General features: G+C 39.2%; 1 pseudogene; it reads right to left on the bottom strand.

Annotated features, from left to right (window-relative positions):
* Window positions 1–16962: 16962 nt before the first annotated feature.
* LOC138419823 (elongation factor 1-alpha 1 pseudogene) lies at window positions 16963–18447 on the bottom strand (annotated as a pseudogene).
* Between the last annotated feature and the right edge of the window lie 1958 nt (window positions 18448–20405).

Below are 20405 nucleotides of genomic sequence, written 5' to 3' on the forward strand. Positions count from 1 at the left end.
AAAATCTCATGCAAGTTTTTCTTGGCAGAGTGACAAATCCCAATATCATATAACTTACTCAAGTTGTCCCTTAATGTATGATCAGGAATATTTATACATTGAGAAAATAATGACAAGGCTACAAGTCAACATTGTTGTTGTTCAGACACCCGTTTGTGTCTGACTCTTTGTAACCCCATGTACTGCAGCATGCCAGGCCTCCTGTCCCTCACCATCTCCCGGGGTTTGCCCAAGTTCTTGTCCATTACATTGGTGATGCTGTCCAGGCATCTCATCCTCCAATGCCCTCTTCTCCTTCTGCCCTCAATCTCTCCCAGCATCAGGGACTTTTCCAATGAGTTGTGTATTAACAACAAATGACCAAAATACTGGAGCTTCAGCATCAGTCTTTCCAGTGAATATTCAAGGCTAATCTCCCTTAAGATTGACTGGTTTGATCTTGAAGTCCAAGGGACATTTAGGAGTCTCCTCCAGCACCACAATTCAACAGCATCAATTCTTTGGTGTTCTGCCTTCTTTACAGTCAACATAAATAAGACAAAAAGGAAGATCTAACCCACTGGCAAAGGAATTGTTCTTTGCTAAAGAGAAGTGAATGGATAACTGGTCCCCTTGTTGGCTTATCTGTCTCAACAACTGTAGATTTTAGGTTTTATTTATTCTTTCAAATGCTGCTAACTTTGAAACTCCGTTGAATAGATTAACATGTCCATTGTCTTTCTCAATTGTCACATCTCGCTGTATGTGGCAGGGTAATCTTCACAACATTTGATTTTGGATTGCCAAATGTGGGTGCTTTCCTAGGCAGGGCAGGCTAAATGCTCTTTGTTTAAATGATTATGTGACTAACCAAGCCATTGGAATATAGAAGGAAAGAATCTATAGAAGGAAAGAAGATGTTATTTGAAGATCTATCCTATAAAGATGTTACACAACTTTGTGTTAAACACGTGGCATTAAATTAATTACAACTGATGACTGCCAAAAAAAAAAAAAAAAAAGACTTTGTGTTCTACTTACATATCAACTTAATTTTGTTAAGCATTTGATTTTCTTATGGAAAAGTCAGCCCTATTTTCTTTCTATTTGAAGATAGAAATGGGTTGTTTGTACTTCTTTCTGTGTGTACATGTGTATAGTAGCTAATTCATAGACACACAGAGTGTTTCTCTCCTGTTAAACAAGGAGGTTGTTAGACTGAGGTGGCTCTCCTATTGTGGTGGCCTATGTAACAAACCAAAATTTAAACCTGTAAATGTCTCCAGGTTACAAAATCAAAACGCTGAGGGCAACCAGCTGGGTTTTAAGCTAAGAAATAATGAATAAGTCTCTTTCTTTCCTTCTGCACTTGCTCTGCATAAGTCTCCCCTGGCTCTTCTCTAAGGACCACACCTTACCACTCCAGTTAGGTGCTTCCAGATTCAAATTGGTTTTTGCTCAAACTCACCATTTTTAATATGCCTCAGTTTGTCTTTTAATGTGACTCTTCTGAGGAGATGCTATTTTGATGCTGTTATGCAAATAAGTCCTGTTTTGATTCTTGGAGAAGCAAGTATAGGAGTCATAGTTTATTGCAGCAGTTTTCAACCACTTTGTGAGGAATTTCATAATTTATAACCATTCATAAAGTTTTGAGGCTTAATGATACTTTTTTTTTTTTTTAAGTATAACCACAGACTTCCCTGGCAGTCCAGTGGTTAAGACACCACACTTCCACTGCAGAGGAATTAAGTGATTCCTGGCTCAGGAACTAAGCTTCCATATGCTACACAGTACAACCAGAAAAAAAAAAAAAGTGTAGTCAAACAAATGTTTTGGTAATTAAACAATGATTCATTCATGTGTATTTATTGATTATCTTTAATGTTAATGGATTCCCTGGTGGCTCAGCAGGTAAAGAATCCACCTGCATTGTGGGAGAGCTGGGTTCAATCTCTGGGTTGGAAATATCCCCTGGAAAAGGGAACAGCTACCCACTCCAGTATTCTGGCCTGGAAAATTCCACAGATGTATAGTTCATGGGGTCACAAAGAGTCGTACACGCCGGAACGACTTTCACTTTCACTGTCAATGTGAATGGGTAGTTTTAACCAGGGTTTGATAATTTTACATCTGTCAAAATCTTTGGGGAGGTAGGAACATGTAATCTTTATTCACTATTGATTTGGTTCTAATTAAAGCTAAAAACTACTGAATCAAAGAACAAAGACAGGTATTATCTTTGTAAAGCTGATTCAGAAACCCCAAATATGGACTTCTATTAATAGTACTCCTGGAAATGTGATTTTACCAATTCTTCTTAAAATGTATTTTGTTTTTAATATAATTATTCTCTATCTGCTTTATTAAAAGGAAAAAAAAACAGATTTGGGACTGATTGAATCATTGTCCTTGAGTACTGATATCACAGAAATAGCTTTTTGACATCACTTTTTACATTTCTCCTGTATTTATGCTTATCCGGACACTTTCCTGATAAGAACCACAGGGCTTGGTGTGACATTTAAAGTCAGAAGGACATTCCTGATATTTATGAACCGTGTAACCTTGAGCAACTAAACAGTCCTCAAAGAGCCTTATATATGGACAAGAATCATCATATCTACTGAAAGAGGTGTTATGAGGGTAAATGAGAAAATTCTCAAAAAGGCATTATAACCAGATATTACACTTTGAGGTCTTACCATTACTAAAAAAGGACCACAATCTCTAATCTAAGCTCTTGGTGTCAAACAGTTCAGAATTCAAAACTTAGAGTTTAGAAACATAATATTGAGCACATATTCTATATTATATAGCACTGACATGAATAATTCAATATTTTTTAATATTAAGACATAATATTAAAATATTGCAATTGATTTACATCCTCTCAGTTCATGTACTGCCACACAGTGAGTAGGGCAGATCAGATTTCACACTAACAAGATACAATAATATATCATTGAAAGACTTGGGATTTTAGAATGGAAGTTTACCATATATATTATAGGAGATGGTATACATTAAAATGCCTAGCAAACATCTGGCTAGGCATCATGAGAAACATGGGGCTGGAAGAAGCACAAGCTGGAATCAAGATTGCTGGGAGAAATCTCAATAACCTCAGATATGCAGATGACACCACCCTTATGGTAGAAAGTGAAGAGGAACTAAAAAGCCTCTTGATGAAAATGAATGAGGAGAGTGAAAAAGTTGGCTTAAAGCTCAACATTTAGAAAACGAAGATCATGGCATCTGGTCCCATCACTCCATGGGAAATAGATGGGGAAACAGTGGAGAAAGTGTCAGACTTTATTTTTTGTGGGCTCCAAAATCACTGCAGATGGTGACTGCAGCCATGGAATTAGATGCTTACTCCTTGGAAGAAAAGTTATGACCAACCTAGATAACATATTCAAAAGCAGAGACATTACTTTACCAACAAATGTCCATCTAGTCAAGGCTATGGTTTTCCCAGTGGTCATGTATGGATGTGAGAGTTGGACTGTGAAGAAAGCTGAGCGCTGAAGAACTGATGCTTTTGAACTGTGGTGTTGGAGAAAACTCTTGAGAGTCCCTTGGACTGCAAGGAGATCCAACCAGTCCATTCTGAAGGAGATCACCCCTGGGATTTCTTTGGAAGGAATGATGCTGAAGCTGAAACTCCAGTACTTTGGCCTCGCCATGTGAAGAGTTGACTCATTGGAAAAGACTCTGATGGTGGGAGGGATTGGGGGCAGGAGGAGAAGGGAACGACAGAGGCCGAGGTGGCTGGATGGCATCACCGACTTTATGGATGTGAGTCTGAGTGAACTCCGGGAGTTGGTGATGGACAGGAGGCCCAGCGTGCTGCTATTCATGGGGTCGCAGAAAGTCGGACACGACTGAGCAACTGAACTGAACTGAAACATCTGGCTTTCTCCTTGGTGCATATTAAATGCTTATCCCTTCCTGACCTTGCTCTTTTATGTCCCCTAATCCACAGCCCATCTCTAGTTTCCCCAGTGACACGAGTGGGTTTCCATCCCTCAGCCTCGCTATTGAAAAACTGTATGTTTCAGCCCTAGTTCAAACAGAGCATTGGACTTTCAAACAGCTTTTCCTCTACGAGATTTTTCCCTTTTCCTAAATATTCTCATCTTTCTCCCCCCATCTCCCATTTCCCATTTCTGTGAATGTTTTTACTTCTCAACATGTTATTTAAAATGTCTCTGGCATCATTATGAGGGCTTCCGTGGTGACTCAGACATTAAAGAGTCTGCCTTCAACGTGGGAGACCTGGATTCAATCCCTGGGTCATGAAAATCCCCTGGAGAAGGAAATGACATCCCACTCCAGTATTTTTGCCTGGAGAAATCCATGGACAGAGGAGTCTGGAGGGCTACAGTCTATGGGATCTCAAAGAGTTGGACACAAACTGAGCAACTAACACACACTGGCAATTAGGTCAATGGATTGAGTGTAATTCACTAGGAACATCCTCTAACACAAAGTTTTTCCAAATACTGCTATCATTTTTATCCCTCTTCTGAGTGAATAGTGATTGCAGAATCAAGTGAAAACAGTTTTGGTGCAAATAATACACATACTATATACATATATATATATACATAAATATGTATATAATAAATATATGTGTCAGTGTATCGATAGACACACATATGTATATCCTGTGTATATAGCGTAGAGACATGTACTATATATGCATGTGCGTGCACACACACACACACGCACACACACACGTGCCCCTGTTTCTGCAGTCTGGGATATAGACCTAAGGCAAGACTGAGATGTGTCTTTGTGACCTATATTCACTGGAAAGCCATGGATGTCTTAATGATTAGCCTGAAATTAGCCTGTGATTCAGGCAGGAGAAAAGCTACCTCCCATGCCTTTAAAATCTCCTTCCTTGAAGGGCAACTCATAGGAAAAAACCTCAGTGGATATTTAAAACAGTTTAGGCATCATAATAGGCTCTATTCTGGGTCACTTTGCACACCCAAATTGTTTTTTTGAGACTATTAACAACGTCAAGCTGAGCAATTTAATAAACACAATCAGTGGTAAAGCCTGTTACTTTTGTTTTACTGGTTTGAAAGATCATCCTCATATATATCTACTCATGGTTATAAGCCTGCTTGCTTAACTAGGGAATCTTGAAGAATAACTTCTGCATGTATGATAAGGGTCCTTTATCCGTGGGTGACAGAGCCTATTTTGCAGTTTCTATTCACACCCAAATTGTTCTTGAGGAACAATTCAGGCATCATTTGTGTGGGCCTCCCACACTCAGAATAGGTTAATAGCCAATGTCACCTTCACTGCACTATTCTTTGGATAGAGACCATTAAGGGAAATAGCTGTTTCAGTGAGTGGCATATTAAAGCTCTAGCCCAGAGCTCTTTCTGCCCCAGAGTCCAATATATGTGATCCTGGCTCAGTGAAGAGGCTGCATTCGTACAATCTTGAGTATATAAATACAAGGAATCCAGCCATAAAGATGAAGCATAGGAGAAACGGGGCCCCGGGGTGATCCAAAAGAAGCTGAAAGAGGATGGCTTTCCACATAAACTCCCTTTTCTCTAAGCACCTCTGTTCACCAGACACCTGTTTCCTGGTTCTCCCTTCTTAGCATCCACCAGCTCTCAGGTCTCTGTTACTTATAAGTTATTAGTTCAAGCCTGGAGTCTTGAAAGATATGACAGTTGCTCAGTCATGCCCTACTCTTTGATTCCATGGAGTATAGCCCATCAGGCTCCTCTGTCCATGGAATTTTCCAGGCAAGAATACTGAAATAGATTTCCATTCCCTTCTCCAGGGGATCTTCCTAACCCAGAGATCAAACCAGTGTCTCCTGCATTTCAGGTGGATTCGTTACCATATGAATAACCAAGGAGGCCCCAGAGAATCTTACCCCTGAGCTAATTTATCTGCCCTCCCTTTATTATTTCTCAATATCTGTGCACATGAAATGTTGTTGTAGAGTGAGGCATTAAGGAAAGCTTTGCTTCTCCCCCAAGGAGCTGGCATTTTGAAGATAAGAATGATCAAACAGACATGTTTCCCTTTAAATGTTGGCTGCCTGGAAGCTCAGAGCCACAGATCAGATTAATCAAGAGTCTGAATACTTGTTGGAAGTAATTTTCTTGTTTTCTTATTCACCACTCAGCCCAAGTCTAGAATTCACATTTTTAAGACAGACTTTACCTGGCCTTAATATCTTAACTCATTTGCCCTGCCCCCATTTTTGACTCCAGTTGAACAGAATTGGATTAATTATAATCTTTGTTTATATTGTTCTTATATTTTCTCTTTTCTTTTTATATTGCAAGGCATCTTGTAGTACAGCAAAATCCTTTGTGGAATGAGGCAAGGTATAAATAAAATACAAGTAAGTAAGCAAAACAAAGCAGGAAGCAAAATGAATATAGAAGCCGGACCAAGATGAAGGAGATCTAGATTACTCTGCATGACAAACTAGGCTGGGGAGGAGGTGGAGTTTTCTGAGGCGATGGAAAAGAGAAAAAATAAAGTTTCTAGGGATAAGCTCTCTGTGTGGGGAACGTTCCTCAGTTTGGGTGTGTGATTAGTCACCAAGTTATGGCCGGCCCTTTGTGACCTATGGACTATAGACCACTAGGCTCCTCTGTCCCTGGGATTTTCCAGGCAAGGATACTGGAGTGGGTTGCTATTTCTTCTCCAGGGGACTTTCCTGACCCAGGGATTGAACTCACATCTCTTGTGTCTCTTGCATTGTCAGGTGGACTCTTTACCAGTTAGTCACCTAGCTGGTAGGAATTCTGCTACCACAATGGCCTGGAATTAATAGTACATGGAGGAAAGACAGTTTCTACAGTGTGACTTAACAGGCAATTGGCATAGAATGGAAAGACTAGAAATAAAGTTAGGATTGTTAGAAAACAATAAAGCAGGTGGTGATGGGGACTCATAAGGGAATAGTTGAATCTCCCATGTTCTGGGAGACTCAGCTGGGAGCCTCTCTTCTAGGTGTCAGAGAGTCTGCTAAGTGTTCAACATATAGGAGTAAGCAAAGGATGCATGGCTTCCGACAATCTGAAGTTTATAAGTTAATAAAGATCATAAAATAAAACTTAAATTTAAAATAACAAGTAGCACTGAGACGACTCAGAGGGATGGTACAGGGAGGGAGGAGGGAGGGGGGTTCAGGATGGGGAACACGTGTACACCTGTGGCGGATTCATGCTGATGTGTGGCAAAACCAATACAATATTGTAAAGTAATTAACTTCCAATTAAAATAAATAATAAAATAAAATAACAAGTAGAGTTTAGGATGACTGCTATAATGAAAATTATCTTGATATATATACAGATATGGGGCATCCCTGCTGGTTCAGGAGGTAACGAATCTGCCTGTAATGCAGGAGACCCGGGTTCAATCCCTGATTGGGAAGATGCCCTGGAGAAGGGAATGGCAACCCACTGCAGTACTCTTGTCTGAACCACTCCATGGACAGAGAAGCCTGGTGGGCTACAGTCCATAGGGTTGCAAAAGAGTCAGACATGACTGACTAACTAACATTTTCACTTTTATCATAAACAGATATAGAAGGAGGATAGGGTAGAGTTGGAGTTATTTTTCATCAGGGAACATATTTCTTTAGCCGTATGAATTGGTAACTGAAGCCTTGAAAATCTTCCTCAAAAGCTGGAGGAATTGGAAGATTCAAATCTCATTTCAGTACTTATTCTCATTATATGGTGTTAAAATTGGATATAAGGAGGAAAGCAATTGCATTTCTGATCATGTATTTTCTACTTGAGCCTTTGTTCCCTATTTGACTATTCAAAACTTGATGCCTATTTGAATTGTCACAAAAATATTTTTTAAATCTTCAAAGCAGCCAGTTGTCCATGTTTCAAATAAATAGATACTGTTCTCCTGCCATGTTAAGAAGTTTACAGAAATGAAGTAAATCATATTATGGATTGCACTTCTGGATTTTAGGCTTCTGGACTGTCATTTTCCTTTAACCATGCTTTTCTTCAACATATAAATCTAGAATGCTTTCAATAAAATTTATCTCCAGGAAATATTTTAATTTTTCCAAATTAAAGGTCGGAGCCTAATCTCTAATTTTATATTAGAAAACATTACATTGGTCGTGCCACGATGGGCTCCCCAGGTGGCTCAGATGATAAAGAATCTGCCTGCACTGCAGGAGACCCAGGTTCAGTCCCTGGAAAAATCGCCCGGGGAAGGGAATGTCTGCCCACTCCAGTTTTCTTGTTTGGAGAATTCCATGGACAGAGGAGCCTGGCGGGCTACAGTCCATGGGGTCACAAGAATCGGACACGATTAAGCAACTAACACTTTCACTGTTTTACTTTCTGGTCATTTTGGTGAACCAGCTTATGAGTAACTTTCATTTTGCTAGTTACCCTCTTGACTTCAACACCCATGTTTATTATTACTAGAGAGACAAAAGAGGAAAACCCTGGAATTCGAGGTTTAGCTTTAGACCATGCACCAGAGCATTACCATTTAGGACTGCTTTTTTTAATGATATAATCATAATAATTACAGTAATATCTCCTATTTATATATAATTCAGGTATAAAGTCATTTTATGCAAATAACTTTGAAAGCTTAAAGTTGGCCTTCTTTATATGAAATGAAGAAACTGAGAATTAAAAGAAAAATTAAGTAAAAAAAATTACAGCTACTTTGTGTTAATTAGGAGGGTAATTAGAGGTCAAAAAGAGGAAAGTTGAATTGGGTTGATATTTGACACTATAACTCCAAAATTTATTTTCTTAACTGCTATGCTATGGTATTGCTCTCTAGTTAAGGATATTGATAGACTAATATACAAATAACAGAGATTCTAACAGAGGCTTCTGCAATGTAGGTACTCAGAAAATACTAAGTAAGGAAAAAGCCTACCCAGAATAATCTAATAGGATATAGGAAAGTGTAGGTGAAAGCAGGTAGTACGTACACCAGGTGTTACTGCTCCATTGAATCTTCATAACACCTTCTTGAAAGTAGCTGTTATTATCTTATTATGCAGGATAGGAAATAAGATTTATAGTTGTTTGACTTGACACTAGCTGATAAGTGATTTTGCATAGAGACTGTTCTATTCTTCTAAAACAGAAAAAAAAGAAAACAACCTTTTGTGGAGTTGTTATGACTTCATATGAACATTAAAGTTAACTCAGGGAAATGGCTTTTAAAATAACTTGTGAACAGAGGCACTTACAATTCTTGTTATTCATTATTATTTTTTAATAAATACTTATTTATTTATTTGACTGGGCCAGGTGTTAGTTGTGGTATGAGGGTCGTTTATTTGTGGCATGTGGGATCTAGTTCCCTGATCAGGGATGGAACCTTGGCCCCCTGCATTGGAAGCGCAGAGTGTTAGCCACTGGATCACCAGGGAAGTCTCTCTTGGTATTTATTATTAACATTACCATTACCTACAGTTTTCCTCTTTCCCCTTCACCATATCAAGGCCTCCGCATAACATGACTTCCCTCGTTTCTCTCCAACAATGAGTTGTTACCAGTGGCTGAATGAAACTTCTCTTTAAAAGATAGGAAGGGCTTTCCTGGTAGCTCAGTGGTAAAAGAAATTCCCCTGCAATGCAGGAGATGAAGGTTAGGTCCCTGGGTTGGGAATATCCCCTGGAGAAGGAAATGGCAACCCACTCCAGTATTCTTGCCTGGAGAATCCCATGGGCAGAGGAGTTTGGTTTGCTACAGTCCACGGGGTCACAAACAGACATGACTTAGTGACTAATAAACAAAAGGACAGGAAATATTGCCACAACTGGTAATGAATATTAGGAGACAACCAGTAGATAGATGAGAAAAGTGGCATTCAGTAGGTTAGGAAATTGTAGTGGCCGTGAAAATGTTCCTCTCTGATCTCCAGCTGCAGGGAGCAAACCTGACTCACAGCTTCAGTGGCTGCACTCTACACTCCTTCACAGCCTTGACATAGGGAGATGGTGCTTCCCATGGGCTGCTCGAGCCAGTGTCTGAGCCTGGGAGAGATGCTAAGACAGGCTGGCTCTGGCAGTCCCTCGACTCCTCTGATCAGCAGCCTTGGCTCCAGGACCCATCACTAGACTTAGGAAAATTCCAAAAGCAGGCTTCCCAGATGGCCAGTGGTAAAGAATCCACTTGCCAGTGCAGAAGACACAGGAGGTGAGGTTCAATTCCTGGGTCAGGAAGATCCCCTGGAGAAGGAAATGACAACCCACTCCAGTATTCTTGCCTGGAAAATCCCATGGACAGAGGAACGTGGCAGGCTCCAGTCCATGGGGTCATACAGAGTCAGACATGACTGAGCATGCACACACATCTGAGAACAGAACTGTCATCTAACTTTTCTTTAGCAATTCTTCTGTTCTCCTTTTATTCCATTTCTTGGGGGTGGAATGGTATACCCAGTCTCCTCCTCCCCCTTTTCCCCTCACAGGACTTTTTCCTAATAAATTGGTTGCAGTCTTATTCTCTGCTGGCATCTGCTTCCTACAAAAACAAAATAGGGGGGGAAAAAAAACACGAGTTTTTTCAAAATTTCCCAACATCTGGATCTCCAGCTCCCATTAACACATCTTTGAAAGATTCGCTTATTCTTGGGTCTTTCTTTGTTTACCAGACTAGAGAAAGACAGGGTTGTGGTAGATGACTCCCTTTAATTGCTTTCACTCTGTGATTCTAGAGCTATCAAATGCTGACTAAGCTTTGACTGTGTGGATCATAATAAACTGTGGAAAATTCTAAAAGAGATGGGAATACCAGACCACCTGATCTGCTTCTTGAGAAACCTATATGCAGGTCAGGAAGCAACAGTTAGAATTGGACATGGAACAACAGACTGGTTCCAAATAGGAAGAGAAGTACATTAAGGCTGTGTATTGTCACCCTGCTTATTTAATTTATATACAGAGTACATCATGAGAAACGCTGGGCTGGAAGAAGCACAAGCTGGAATCAAGATTGCTGGGAGAAGCATCAATAACCTCAGATATGCAGATAACACCATCTTTATGGCAGAAAGTGAAGAGGAACTCAAAAGCCTCTTGATGAAAGTAAAAGTGGAGAGTGAAAAAGTTGGCTTAAAGCTCAACATTCAGAAAACTAATATCATGACATCTGGTCCTATCACTTCATAAGAAATAGATGGGGAAATAGTGGAGAAAGTGTCAGGCTTTATTTTTTGGGGCTCCAAAATCACTGCAGATGGTGACTGCAGCCATGGAATTAGATGCTTACTCCTTGGACGAAAAGTTATGACCAACCTAGATAGCATATTCAAAAACAGAGACATTTCTTTGCCAACAAAGGTCCATCTAGTCAAGGCTGTGGTTTTTCCAGTGGTCATGTATGGATGTGAGAGTTGGACTATGAAGAAAGCTGAGCGCCAAAGAATTGATGCTTTTGAACTGTGGTGTTGGAGAAAACTCTTGAGAGTCCCTTGGACTGCAAGGAGATCCAACCAGTCCATTCTGAAGGGATTTCTTTGGAAGGAATGATGCTAAAGCTGAAACTTCAGTACTTTGGCCCCCTCATGCAAAGAGTTGACTCATTGGAAAAGCCTCTGATGCTGGGAGGGATTGGGGGCAGGAGGAGAAGGGGACGACAGAGGATGAGATGGCTGGATGGCATCACTGACTGGATTGTTGTGAGTCTGAGTGAACTCCAGGAGTTGGTGATGGACAGGGAGGCCTGGCATGCTGTGATTCATGAGGTTGCAAAGAGTCGGACACGACTGTGCAACTGAACTGAACTGAACTGAAGATGTGGCTTGACACATTGTTTCTTGTATTTCAATACTAGATCATAGTGGTGCTAAATGGTTATTCCATGTGCAAATTGTTCTTTGATCTAAGAAAAAAATATTATTTTCATAAAGAGTAAATATTGCTTTGATTTTTGGCTCGTGGATACCGACATATTGCAACATAATAACATCAACAGAAAGTATCTTTGAAGATTTGCCATCATTAACACTTCTGATCCAGGACTGCTTATGTAATTTTAAAGCATGAAATGTCTTTCTAATTGGCCTTTTCCCCCAAATTCGAAGTACTTTAATTAAACAAAGTTGCATATCCATTATCACCCTCAAAAACTGACTTGAAATTCAACTATTCTCTTCTGTCAGCTTTGAACTAGTTAGTGGCAATAGTAGCAAAGTTTTAAATCCAATCATGATTTAAAAAAAGAAAAAAAAAACCCCACAATCCTACTCCAAAGGAGATTGCTTCTTCCTAAGTCAATACTTGATTCTTTAAAGGCACAATAGTTGTATTATTCACCTAAATGACAAATAGATCAAACACAAGATTTTTAATACGGTTGGGAAAGGTTATGGTATTTGTGCTACAACTAAAGAAACGGTAGTTATTGTTTGTCTTTAATTAAGAAGAGAACACTGATAATCCATCTTTATCAATGGAATGGAACATGAGCTTGAATACCTGCTAGATTTAATCTAAAATGGAGTGTTGAGATTTTCCAAAATCTTTTACACATTATCTCAGTGTAGGGCTATTTTTTTTAAATAATCTTGTTCTAAGGCTCTGATCAATGAGAACTTTAAGAAGGATTTAGTGGTGATGATAGAATTCTTTTTCTTCTTTCTTTCTTTTTTTTTTTTTTTCTTGAAAGATGCCACACTGGGGGAAAGTGCAATAATGGAAAAGAATTTTAGAGTTATTTGATAAAATTTACAATGCACGTTGAAGCTCTGTATTTTCAAAAGGTTTTAAAAGCCAATATTCAAGTTAATAGTCTTGATACAAGGGCATGTTCAACCTTGGTATATGAGAATTGAAGCAATGATCATGCCAAATGCTGAGGTGGTCCAAATTTAAAATGCAGTGAAATTGTGCTTAGGCAAAGTGTGTCAGTAACATTTTATTTGAATCTATCTTATCTGTGAGACTTGCACTCAAATTTTATTAAAATAATTTATACCTTTTAAACACTTTCATCACATTCATGGATTTGGACATATTTGGGTTCTATTCAAATGAACTGAAGGAGAAGACAGATGTATCATTAGTGTTCCCGGAAATCAGGTCCAGGAATGACACCATGACTGCTGTCTGGTAGGAGTAACCTGCCTAAAGTCAGTTTGTGATCAGATTAACCATCACTTCAGTTAGAAAGAAAGCAATTGCAAAAATATTAGACATCTTTCCAAAGGCAAGTCAAATCACGAGACAGGGACATGGTGCCAACAACATTATTTCAGGGAATTCATACCATTCCTCAACCTCAGGGTGAATGCTGAAATACTTAGTACTGCCACATCAAGTCATTCTCATTTGGCAGGTTGCACTTAGTTTTCAGCAATGATGGTGAACATTTAAAAATTTAATAAAGCACAATGTGGCTGGCCAAGATTCTGTCATTTCATTTTTACATCTTTTTGTAAAGTATACTGAATCTTCTGCTTCTCAATAGGTAGAAGAACTGGACTTAAAAAAATGTTGCTTATGGAGAAGGGTTTCATTTCAACTGGAATGTTCTTCTTTGTGTATGTACTTCTTATATATACTGTAGTACCTACATTTCATTTGCTCTCTCTCTCAAAAAAAAGATAAAACATACATTTGTGGCTTTATATATAATGCGTGTGTGTTTGTGAATCCTTCACAAAATCTAGAGAGATCTTATTTGTGTTCAAATACTTCAACTCATTATTACTGAGCTGATTCTTCATTTGGAGAACATCTTGCCTTCTTAACACCAGCTGAATTTTAATTCTCATCAAAGTGTTTTACCAGTAAAATAATTTATAGATTAGGAAGGGAAGGCTTCCTTGTTCTTATTTACTTGCACTTCCAATTGGACAGTTTTAAGTCTTAGTTCAAGCTGGTTTTAGAAAAGGCAGAGGAACCAGAGATCAAATTGCCAACATCCGCTGGATTGTTGAAAAAGAAAGAGAGTTCCAGGAAAATATCTATTTCTGCTTTATTGACTATGCCAAAGCATTTGACTGTGTGGATCACAATAAACTGTGGAAAATTCTTCAAGAGATGGGAATACCAGACCACCTGACCTGCCTCTTGAGAAACTTGTATGCAGGTCAGAAAGAAACAGTTAGAACCGGACATGGAACAACAGACTGGTTGCAAAGAGGAAAAAGGAGTATGTCAAGGCTGTCTATTGTGACTCTGCTTATTTAACTTATATGCAGAGTACATCATGAGAAACCCTAGGCTGGATTGAAGGACAAGCTGGAATCAAGATTGCTGGGAGAAATGTCAGTAACCTCAGATATGCAGATTACACCATCATTTTTGGCACAAAGTAAAGAAGAACTAAAGAGCCTCTTGATGAAAGTGAAAGAAGAGAGCGAAAAAGTTGGCTTAAAGTTCAACATTCAGAAAACTAAGATCATGGCATCTGGTTCCATCACTTCATGGCAAATAGATGGGGAAACAGTGGCTGACTATTTTTCTGGGCTCCAAAATCACTGCAGATGGTGACTGCAGCCATGAAATTAAAAGATGCTTATTCCTTGGAAGGTAAGTTATGACCAACCTAGACAGTATTAAAAAACAGAGACATTACTTTGTCCACAAATGTCCATCTAGTCAAGGCTATGATTTTTCCAGTAGTCATGTATGGATGTGAGAGTTGGACTATCAAGAAAGCTGAACACCGAAGAATTGATGGTTTTGAACTCTGGTGTTGGAGAAGACTCTTGAGAGTCCCTAGGATGGCAAGGAGATCCAACCAGTCCATTCTAAAGGAGATCAGTCCTGGGTGTTCATTGGTAGGACTGATGTTGAAGCTGAAACTCCAATACTTTGTCCATCTGATGCGAAGAGCTGACTAATTTGAAAAGACCCTGATGATGGGAAAGATTGAGGGCAGGAGGAGATGGGGACAACAGAGGATGAGATGGTTGGATGGCATCACCGACTCAATGGACATGAGTTTGGGTAGGTTCCGGGAGTTGGTGATGGACAGAGAGGCCTGGCGTGCTGCAGTTCTTGGGGTCGCAAAGAGTTGTACACAACTGAGCGACTGAACTGAAATGAACTGAAGTCTTAGTTATTTATACACTGAAAAAGAAATGCTCTTTAACATACCTTGTGACATCTTGATTCCCCAGTCAGGGACCGAACCCTGACCACCTGCATTGGGAGCACAGAGTCCTAACCATTGGACCACCAGGGATGTCCCTGATTTAATTTTTGAAGGAAGCCTGGTCACAAATCTGCCAGCTTTCAGCTTTGGTTACTGTTAATAATACCATGTTAATAATATGGCTTCAAATGTATCATGTCTTCCCATTTCTTTACCCTCTCCATTTCTTTGTCTTATCACATTTTCTGGCTTGCTTGCTTCATTTACTTTTTCTTTTTTTTTTCACTTTTCCCCAGTATGCCAGTTTTCAGTCCACAGTCCTTCTTCACTTCCCACACTTTCTTTCAGTTAACTATTTTTGCTGAAAACCTGGGCTTCTCTTATTCTCTACCATAGAAGTTTTTTTTATGGCTAGAAAAACACTGCTTTTCTCATTATTGTAAGAGTATCAGTGTATTACAAATTTAATTAATTATCTATGTGCAAGCTGTACTGACTCAAGAAAGCAGAAAACTATGCTCAAATCACATTTCTTATTGTTATTATTACTAGTAATCTTGGTAGCAGTGCATTTGGAGAATAAATAGCGAATCTTAAGAATTTGCTCAACAGTTTACAGACATAATTGCATTTAATGAAAGCAATAACACCACCTGATTAAACAAGCCAGTAACCTAGAATTCTCTTTAGACTAGAGATTACAGATTGGCCATTAATTGGCTGTACTTCATACACAGTTGTGTTTTATTTAGCCAAAATTTTAAAAAATGAATTACTAAAATTGTTTAACAGCAATGCAAAAATGTTCATTATTTTGGTGGAAAAGTTAGTAGATTTGGCAATATTTAGCCCAGATTTTTATATGACTTCAACTGGCAGTCAGCTGCTCTCTCTGAGAAGAGTTTGCTCTCCCTTTTGTCTCTACCATTCTTCTTTTTTTTTTTTTTTCTGTTTTCATTGTACTGAATTTTGTCTTATTTTCTTTGGAATCCATGCAGCATACAGTCGACAAAGTGGCAATTGCTAACCCCCATCTCTGGTAAAAATAAGCAAAACTTTGAATTAGATGGGAGTTCTCCAAGACATATTACCATAAGAGTTTTTATCCTGTTGTCATGAATTTCATTGTCTTTCCTGTGACTAGCTGAAAGCTTTTTTTTTTTTGATGTTGAATTATAGTTGATTTACAATCCAATGCTGTGTTATTTTCTGCTCTACTACAAAGTGATTCAGTTATACATGTGTGTGTGTATATATATATATATATATATATATGTTCTTTTTTTATATTATTTTCCATTGTGGTTTATCATAGGATATTGAATATAATTCTCTGTGCTATACAGTAGGACAGTATTGTTTATCCATTCTATGTATAAAAGCTTATATCTGCTCAGCCCAACCTCCCACTGCATCCTTCTCCCAACTCCCTGAACCCTTGGCAAGTCTGTTCTCTATGTCTGAGAGTCTGTTTCTGTTTTGTAGGTAAATTCATTTGTGTCATATTTTAGATTTCACATATATGTGATATCATATGGTACTTGTCTTTCTCTCAAATTTTACTTAGTAAGTTAATCTCTGCTTGCGTCTTTCTCTACCATTCTTTATAATTTTTTTTTTCTCATTAAACTTTTTTTAATGGGTCTCAAATTCTGTGACAGATTTTTGGTCAAGTTGTTTTCATTAAAAAGTACTGATTTTAAAAACTATAACTTAAACTGCCACACACAAAACATATGGTCCACAAAAACATTCTCCTTTCCTTCTGAAGGTTTTACGATGCATTGTTATCATTAACCAGTCTTTTACTATTAAACTTAAATGGCCAGTTGAGACAAACAGTTCTGAGACCGTTCTTCCACCACTGATTAAGACTGGGGTGGCAGGTATTGGGGATAATATTCATTTAGCCTTCTGAGCTTTCTGGGCAGACTTGGTGACCTTGCCAGCTCCAGCTGCCTTCTTGTCCACTGCTTTGATGACACCCACAGCGACTGTCTGTCTCATGTCACGCACAGCAAAACGGCCCAGGGGAGGATAATCAGAAAAGCTCTCGACACACATAGGCTTGCCAAGAACCATATCAACGATGGCAGCGTCACCAGATTTCAAGAATTTAGGGCCATCTTCCAGCTTTTTCCCAGAACGACGATCAATCTTCTCCTTCAGCTCAGCAAACTTGCAAGCAATGTGAGCTGTGTGACAATCCAGCACAGGTGCATATCCAGCACTGATTTGGCCTGGATGGTTCAAAATAATCACCTGAGCTGTGAAGCCAGCAGCTTCCATGGGTGGATCATTTTTGCTATCACCAGCCACATTGCCACGACGGACATCTTTGACAGACACGTTCTTGACATTGAAGCCCACATTGTCCCCAGGAAGGGCTTCACTCAATGCTTCATGGTGCATTTCTACGGACTTCACCTCAGTTGTTACATTGGCTGGAGCAAAGGTGACCACCATGCCAGGTTTGAGAACACCAGTCTCCACACGACCCACAGGTACAGTACCAATACCACCAATTTTATAGACATCCTGGAGAGGCAAACGCAAGGGTTTGTCAGTTGGGCGAGCTGGTGGCAGGATGCAATCCAGAGCTTCAAGCAGGGTGGTTCCACTGGCATTGCCGTCCTTACGGGTGACTTTCCATCCCTTGAACCATGGCATATTAGCACTTGGCTCCAGCATGTTGTCACCATTCCAGCCAGAAATTGGCACAAATGCTACTGTGTCGGGGTTGTAGCCAATTTTCTTAATGTAGGTGCTGACTTCCTTAACAATTTCCTCGTATCTCTTCTGGCTATAGGGTGGCTCAGTAGAATCCATTTTGTTAATGCCAACAATTAGTTGTTTCACACCCAGGGTGTAAGCCAGAAGGGCATGCTCACGGGTCTGCCCGTTCTTGGAGATACCGGCTTCAAATTCACCAACACCAGCAGCAACAATCAGGACAGCACAGTCAGCCTGGGATGTGCCTGTAATCATGTTTTTGATGAAGTCTCTGTGTCCTGGGGCATCAATGATGGTAACATAGTACTTGCTGGTCTCAAACTTCCACAGGGAGATATCAATGGTAATACCACGCTCACGTTCAGCTTTCAGTTTGTCCAAGACCCAGGCATATTTGAAGGAGCCCTTTCCCATCTCGGCAGCCTCCTTCTCGAACTTTTCAATTGTTCTCTTGTCGATCCCGCCACATTTGTAGATCAGATGGCCAGTCGTGGTAGACTTCCCTGAATCTACGTGCCCAATGACAACGATGTTGATGTGGGTCTTCTCCTTTCCCATTTTGGCTTAGGTTTAACGGTGGTTTTCACGACACCTGTGTCCTGGCGGCAAACCCGTTGCGAAAAAGCCATTCTTTATAATTTTATGCCTCCTCTCTTCCAGTTGTGCATATTTCCTGTCTAACCCCAGTAAGCATTTGAATGTTTTGAAGTCCGTTCCGTCTCTTTATGTTATCCATTACCTCTATTTGACCAGCAATTTCTGGCAGTTTTATCCTCTTAGTTAGAGCTTAGCAAACTTTTTCTTTAAAGGACCAGCTAGCAAATCTTTTAGGCTTTGCAAACCCTAAGTTGTCTGTCAACTTCTCAACTCTGCTGTTTTCATCCCATATCATCCATAGACAGAATGCAAACAATTAGAAATGACTCTGTTCTACTATAACTTTATTTATGAAAATAGGCAGCAAGCTGGATTTGGTTCACAAGCTGTTGTTTGCTTGATCCTGCTCTAGATAATCTTGTGATAAAGTGTTTTATCCAGAATATTATATCTGTGAAATGCTGTATTAAAAAAAATTCCTGTAAAAAAATGAAATATACACCTATCATAGATTTAAATTATCTGAAAAAAAAATGGTGCTATTGAGAGGCCTTCACCTTTGTTGACTTAATAGTATTCCCAATCATATTGGGAAAAAAAATTAACCAAAAAATTAACAAAATCTTTATTTTAAACTTAGTAAGTCTTAAAAGCTTAAAGTTCAGCTTGAGCTGTCTTTGCAGTGAAAGTCTTTCTTTTTCCTTAATATTTCTTCTTTTGGCTTAGTCCAAGTTTAGTTGTGGGACATGGGAACTTTGGTTGCGGCGTGTGAACACTTGGTTGCTACATGTAGGATTTAGTTCCCTGACCGGGGTGGAATGTGGGCCCCTTGCCTGGGGAGCACAGAGTCTTAGCCACTGGACCACCAGGGAAATCCCCACTGGAAGTTTTAAATCTATCACTTCTCCTTCTTCACAGCCAACAATATAGTTCAGTTCCTCGATTCTCCTTTTTTTCCATTTTATCTTTAAAAAGTTACTGCCCGCATGTGAGGGAAGAACAATGAAAAGTAACAAAATACATCTAAAGCAGATCGGTTCTACCCTAGAGCCCTAATTCCTATCTCAGAGGCAGAGTAGGCTTTCTGTGTATTCTCCTGCTATGTTCTACACATATATAAGTACAATGAATGTGGAGGTGTGCACAGGTTCTTTTCATCTTTTGTTTCGCGTAGTCTGAGAATCCTTTTAAAAAGTCTAAGTATCACTCAATGTTGTTCTATTACCTAAAGTCAGAATCAGAACACTTAATGGAGAAAATGTACATAAAACCTGTGAAGTGATAATTTCCTTCAGACATGTTTCCTACCACTTCTTTAGTAATTTATGTTCTATGCTCCTTAGTTTTTTTTCTATCTGTAAGATGGAAGGGAGAAAGGAAATGATAATGCTGTATCATAAACATTTTATGAGGATTGTGGGTTACTGTCTATAAAATATTAAGCATAAATAAGTATTCCATAGTAACTTGGGAATAGTATTGGGAGGCGTGGGGGTTGTATGCACAATGAGCTGTTGTACAATGGAGGGATTACCAAAAAGGATGCAGTACTTCATGGCATTTCCAAGTTTAAAATTATTTTAAGTGTATAATTCCATTTAATCTTCGTTTGCACATCCACCAATTTATTCACAGTAACTGGGGCATAGTGAAAAATCAAATGTTAGATAATATTGATAGGGTCATTGATTTCAAAGACCTCATATTCTAGAATAGGAAGCAGATGGCATATCAACCAGCACATAAAGTTAGTGATTGCATATTATGGAGAGGAATCTGCAGATAATAAAGAAGGTGACAGGGTGCAGGTTTAAGAGTGTTTTGCTACTGAATTTAGATTACTGGGGTATTGGAGCTGTAGTCCACATGAGTATCATTGTCCTAAAACAAAAAACATCAGCAGTGGCTATGGGGTTGGGCAACCAAGGTGGCCTTGTTTAACCTTAAGGGACTTAAGAACACTCCTAGAACATGCTTTAACCTGAA

The sequence above is a fragment of the Ovis canadensis genome, chromosome 14, assembly GCF_042477335.2.
Source record: "Ovis canadensis isolate MfBH-ARS-UI-01 breed Bighorn chromosome 14, ARS-UI_OviCan_v2, whole genome shotgun sequence".
Classification (NCBI taxonomy): Eukaryota; Metazoa; Chordata; class Mammalia; order Artiodactyla; family Bovidae; genus Ovis; species Ovis canadensis.